The sequence below is a fragment of the Sycon ciliatum genome, chromosome 7 (genome assembly GCF_964019385.1).
Source record: "Sycon ciliatum chromosome 7, ocSycCili1.1, whole genome shotgun sequence".
Classification (NCBI taxonomy): Eukaryota; Metazoa; Porifera; class Calcarea; order Leucosolenida; family Sycettidae; genus Sycon; species Sycon ciliatum.
Window position 1 is genome coordinate 8,462,310 of NC_088649.1, and position 6,179 is coordinate 8,468,488.

Genomic DNA, 6,179 nt, shown 5'->3' on the forward strand with positions numbered 1-6,179 from the left:
CCAATTTTACTGCTTTTCGAGCAGAACCTGCCACCTTTTCGAGCAGAATCCGCCTGTCCCTAGTTGTCAGTTTTTGCCTTCTTGTCGCACTCGCTGACTGAATAGTTATGATCTGGTATTGTTGGTGGACAGTTTGCCATAACTCGTACTATTCTGTCCTTCTCCTTTTTTTTTATCCACGACTACATTGGCCCACCATCCGAGTTCAAAGCACCGCGTTCGCGTGAGACTCGGCTGGAAGCCGAGTTTTCCGCATCCGCCGTGGGAACGCGACCACCCTCTAGGATCTACTTTATCCAAGTTGAAAATCTTGACTTGCTGACTACTTTTGTCTTCTAGCAAGAAAAATGAAAAAAAATGTGCTGATGAGAAATTGATGATGGCCGGCGTTAGGCCTTTGCGGATAATGCCGGCAGAAAAATGGCAGAATTCGGTACTTTTTCTGGTAAGTTTCACGCATGTTTGGTGTGTGGATAAAGAAATGGAGCAGAATTCGAGGAATTGCCCGCCATAAGGTTTGTATGGTTCTGCCAATTTCACTGCTTTTCGAGCAGAATCTGCCGGTCCCTTGCCGGCGTTAAACCTGAAACACAATGACTACACTTATGAGTGGATACTTGTTTACAACAGCATTACCTCGAGCCAACTTTCGTTATAGTCTTCGGGTTAGGGACCGGCGGATTCTGCTCGAAAAGGTGGTAGATTCTGCTCGAAAAGCAGTAAAATTTGCAGAACCATACAAACCTTATGGCTGGCAATTCTTCGAATTCCGCTCCATTTCTTTATCCACATACCAAACATGCATGAAACTCACCAGAAAAAGTACCGAATTCTGCCAATTTTTCTGGTGAGGCCTGTCAGGAGTTCCCTGGTAAAGCAATACATCTGCTAGTGCAAGTAGCCAGACATTCTCTCAATGAGTACACAGTACCCTGTTAGAGTTCAGTAAAAACCTGGTGTAAGCGACCACCCCTCGATGAAAGCAAAAACGGTCGTTAAAGCCAGGTGGTCCTTAGAACCAATTCTCACAGTGTCTGCGTAGAACTGTCCGTGCATGGAAAACGGTTGTTAAGAACAGGTGGTCGCTATAAGCAAGGGTCGCTTACACCAGGTTTTACTGTACTCTGTCGTTGATGCTTTGTGCCGATGTAATAGTGCTTTGTTCCTCACTGGACTTCGTTCGATTGGTTTGGAGTCTGGGCAGTCATTCGGAGCTCCGCTAATGAGACCTACAGTCCAATCAGAAAAAGATGATATCCTGTCCTGAGCTTTTGGCCATAAATGGGTCAAATTTTGAGTTTTTCACAATTTTCTGCAATCCCCCGTGGAATGCTCTTCCAATTATGTTTCTGAAGTCCATTTCTCCGAAAAGCAAGCCAGAATAAGAATAGGATTTCGGCCAGGTTTTGTCTTGTAAGCACTGAATTGGGAAAGGCCATGCAAATCCTATCCGTATCACTCCACTTGCAATACTGCATTGTCCGGTTCAAATCCCAGTTGAGGTACCTGATGCGGACCCTTTTCTAACCTCAAAATTCGGGGCACCGCAATGTGTAGGATAAAACCACGAAAGTCGCCAAATACAGGAGCTCGCCAGAGCCAGCGCTCCTCTTTTTATGAATGGACTGTAACAAGGTCGAAACGGCTAGCTTCTGAAGGTTGTGCAGGGGTACTAGGCATGCATGTTTTCCATAGATGTCGCTGATCATCGGTAGCGATCTGTTCCACAGCTTTGCTGATCTGTTCATTGTCATCTGCCACCACAAGTTAAAGTTTAATGTGATCATAAAGTTTCACATATTCATTAGTTTTAAAATACAATTCTATTTTCTTGCCTGGTGCACCCTGAGCAGTCTGGACAAAATCAATAGGCTGTGGTAGGGACCTGCGGATTCTGCTCGAAAAGGTGGCAGATTCTGCTCGAAAAGCAGTGAAATTGGTAGGACCATACAAACCTTACGGCGGGCAATTCCTCGAATTCTGCTCCATTTTTTTATCCACATACCAAACATGCATGAAACTTACCAGAAAAAGTACCGCATTCGGCCAATTTTCTGCCGGCAGAATCCGCCGGACCCTAGGCTGTGGTGCTGCGACATCAAATAATGAACATTTCGCTCCTATGACATGGTTTATATACAGACGATCAAATAATGCACTGTCTGAATGTTGTCTGCACAGAAGACACGTGCAGCGTGTGGTGTATACATCCTTGTTATGTGACAAAATGTATGTAGAACGTGAACATGGCATGTGGATAGCTGAACCAACATAGTCGACATCATGTGGCCCATGTACATGTACATGTAGATGCAAGGGTTGACTGGAGTTGGAATCAACATGGCCGACATCACGTGACCCATAGATGCAGGGGTTAACTGGAGGTTGGAACCAACATGGCTGCCCTGTATGGTCATGTGATGGATGTGAAACCACTCTATTGTACTTCGAAGTACACGCTGATGGTATGAGATGATCAGACTACAGTGTGGTACGAGTCCCTCCTCGTCCATTGGCACTATATCCTGTGCCTGAAAATAAATTTAATGATTGACAAGGAAACTCAACTCATCGCTAAGACGCCGAGAATACTGTACAGTGTAATTTGTCTAAGACGCCCGCTCAAGGGACCTTCAAAACCCAGTCTCTGTTACCAGTTGATCTCCTTATCCAGGGTCATTTGACTGGAAATACATGTAGCATCCCTTGGTCCTGGTTGCAGTGGTCTTCTGGGACAGGTAGTCGCCTTATCCGAGTGGTCGCCTTTACAGGTTTCACTGTACACGTCACAAAGGAAAATCCGGTGGGACAGAAAGTGGTTAAAGGTCTCTACTCATGAGTTTCATGCTGAAAGTCAATCATCAGAAGACTGGGGCTTTACTCGGTGTTGTGTGGGCCTATTCACTATACAGTGTACGTGTAGGTAGGCATTGGCGGAGAATGCTCGAAAAGCAGTGAAATTGGCAGAACCATACAAACCTTATGGTGGGCAATTCCTCGAATTCTGCTCCATTTTTTATCCACATACCAAACATGCGTGAAACTTACCAGAAAAAGTACCGAATTCTGCCAATTTGTCTGCCGGCATTATCCGCAAAGGCCTAACTATAGGTGTTGTCCCATGGCAGGACAATTCAGTGCTAGTGTTTCAGCGGGAAGGCAGCGTATTGTTTAGTGACCAGTATAGTGCTATGCGGGTGGCATGGGGACATTATGACACCGGCCAAGGCTTACATGGTATGTACTTGGAAGCCAAAATATGTTATAATAAAACATTGACCACGCCAGAATCATTGACACCGTATCAACTACTGTAAAAGCCATTATACTAACGAGGCGCATATTTAACGATTTCCCAAAATTGACTGGTTTACGTGTACGAAAGGTAACGATTCTCACGCATTCTCAACGCTCAATGGACACTAGGCCCGTATATGTATCGACTTCAGTATAACGATTTCTATTTTAACGACAGATTTCTCCTCGTTAACTCGTTAGAGTTAGCACTTCGTTATATATATGGCTTTTACAGTAAGTGATGTTGTTCGAACCTGCTCAACATGTGTATTGTGAGCCTGGCCATGGCATGCACTGGTGTAGCCAGGGTAACCATTGTGTGTGTGTGTGTGTGGCGTTTAAAGTAGCAACTCTCCCACGGTGGCCAGAGGCGCGAACTAGCAGACGGCCGTAGGCTCCCTAATGCCTCAGCGATGACGTTATGACATCCTTAAAAGCATGGCTATCTCCTATTATCAGTATATCTACCACTGCAGAAGTACAGGTACACGCACATGATTGATGATCGTCCACGGGTGTACGGCACTACGCTTGCAGCCACACTTCAAGACCGGTCTTCCTAAGCTGCTAGACCTCCGGCTGAAACAAACTCACAGCTTCAGCTACTTCTCGTACAGCAATACCCGCGTTGTTCAATTATCCTACATCATCTGAGTGTGTCTAGAGCAACACACGGCCGGAACATGCTCATCGACATGTACATTGGCAAGCTGTAGGCGATCTGCAGAAGAGTAGGAGCCACAACGTCTAGGGATTATCTAAAGATGTACAATGTCTGACATGTGCATGCTATAAGTAAAGTTAGTGGCATAATACTATTGCGGCCAAGGCCAGACCAGTTGGTTTTCGTTTTCTGATTCTGAAGGCTCCGCGCCCTGCCACTGGGTGAGCACTGGTCAACAATCCATTCCCACACGACGTCGTTCCAAGTTGACATTGAAACCCAAGTTAATGCCATCTCACCAGCATCGTAATGACTATCACGAACAAACTTTTGAGCATCAGCCTGATCAGGTGCGGATACATCGAACTGCCCAGCTCCAAACATTCCAGCATTCACCAGTACTTCAGAGCCACCTCAGTCACAGTAACAGTAACAGTAACAGAGATAGCTCCATGTACATGTAATGTGTCTGCTGGGGGGGGGGGAGCGGGGGGAGCGGGGGGGGGGGGGGAGCGGGGGGCGGGCGGGGGGAGGTACAACGAAGTACATGTAAGGGGGCTGGGTAAATATTATGATCTCTCCCTTTTTTCTCTTTCTATTTCTCATTCTTTTCTCTCTCTCTCTCTCTCTCTCTCTCTCTCTCTCTCTCTCTCTCTCTCTCTCTATCTATCTATCTATCTCTTGCTCTCTCTGGCTCTCTTTCTTTCTCCCTTACTCTCTCTCTCTGTCTGTTTTCCTTTGTCTCTAGCTATCTTCCATATGTGTAAGAGATGTATGTTAACGTGTATTACCTTGTATACATAATGATATGGTTAATGGACGATGACAACACGAACAAGAACAACTACATGATGGATCACTAATTGGTGGTCGACTTCGTCCGCTGCGCGATGGCTCCGTTTTCAAACAGATCGTCCACCTCCGCTTCGCAGCGGTGTGCCATCTCCTTTCGATCTGGCTCAGAAACTGCGTGGCATTGATGACGGACTTTCAGATCACCCTTAGCACACTAGTAAGTGCATCCCTGGTGGACTTTGAAAGCATGTGCAAGAGGCGAAGGCATCTCGAAATAGGAAACACACAGCTGCCCGCTCCATGACTCGTGTATTGACCGATTGTTCTCCTACTAGTCGTCCAGACGGGCCTCTGTTACAATGGTGTAGACGTGGCGAGCGAGCACCGCATCACTGCTACCATCGACCTTCTCGTCTTTACCGGTCAGTGCAACTGGTGAAATCTGCACAGGTTATGATAGAGCAACGTCCAGCTCCTGCAGGCTACGCTCGCTTGACCTTCGGTATGGCATTCCAGCAGTATAAAACGAAGATATGTGATCACAGATACTGATAAACAAATACGATCATGTCGAGCATGAAGTTTGTGACGGTGATAAGCGAGCGTGACCAGCAATGCAATGGCATCACTCATTCCTTGCTGCAAAGGATTTCACCATACTTTGGTGGCAGCATGACGTTGTGGAGCGTCATCAGCACGTCGTGGAAGACCTGCACGGCAATCTCAGGCCCAGGAGCAAATGGATGTTACGTCTGGCAGCAGTGCCGTGGAAGAGGGCTGGAGCATCTATCCATGACGGTGAGAGAATCCACTTGTTGTTCCACACGAAACCTGTGATATCATTCATCCTGGTATGTTTAGTCCACTCTCACAACACACACACACACACACACACACACACACACACACACACACACACACACACACACACACACACACACACATGCACACACAGAAGTCTCTGCTGTGAGCATAGCACGGTGGCTCAACAATGGCAAACTGCACCTACGAAAGACCACTGCGAAGCGACAGAAATGCGGTTAAAACACAGCACTTATGCTGAAGCAAATAATGTCGGGAAAATCCCAAAATCGGTGCCATTTGGCATGAGCCCAAAGGTTCACGTTACCCACAAACTTAGAACCTACCATCCGAGTGATGCCCTGGAATAACAATCAAAGTGACGGCCTATGCTCACAAGACCATCGTCTTTCAAGAAAGGTACTTCCAAAGAAGGCCTGAAGTTTAAAATTAAGATGTGATCATCGAATATATTTTCTACGCGCACTTGTACAATGTGACACATACGATCGAATTGCATCACACGTGAATGGCATAATGCTTGTGGTTATGTAATACAGTTACAGGTATGGTTATGTTCCATTACGTATAACTTGTAAACTAGGTGTCTTTGACACTGACC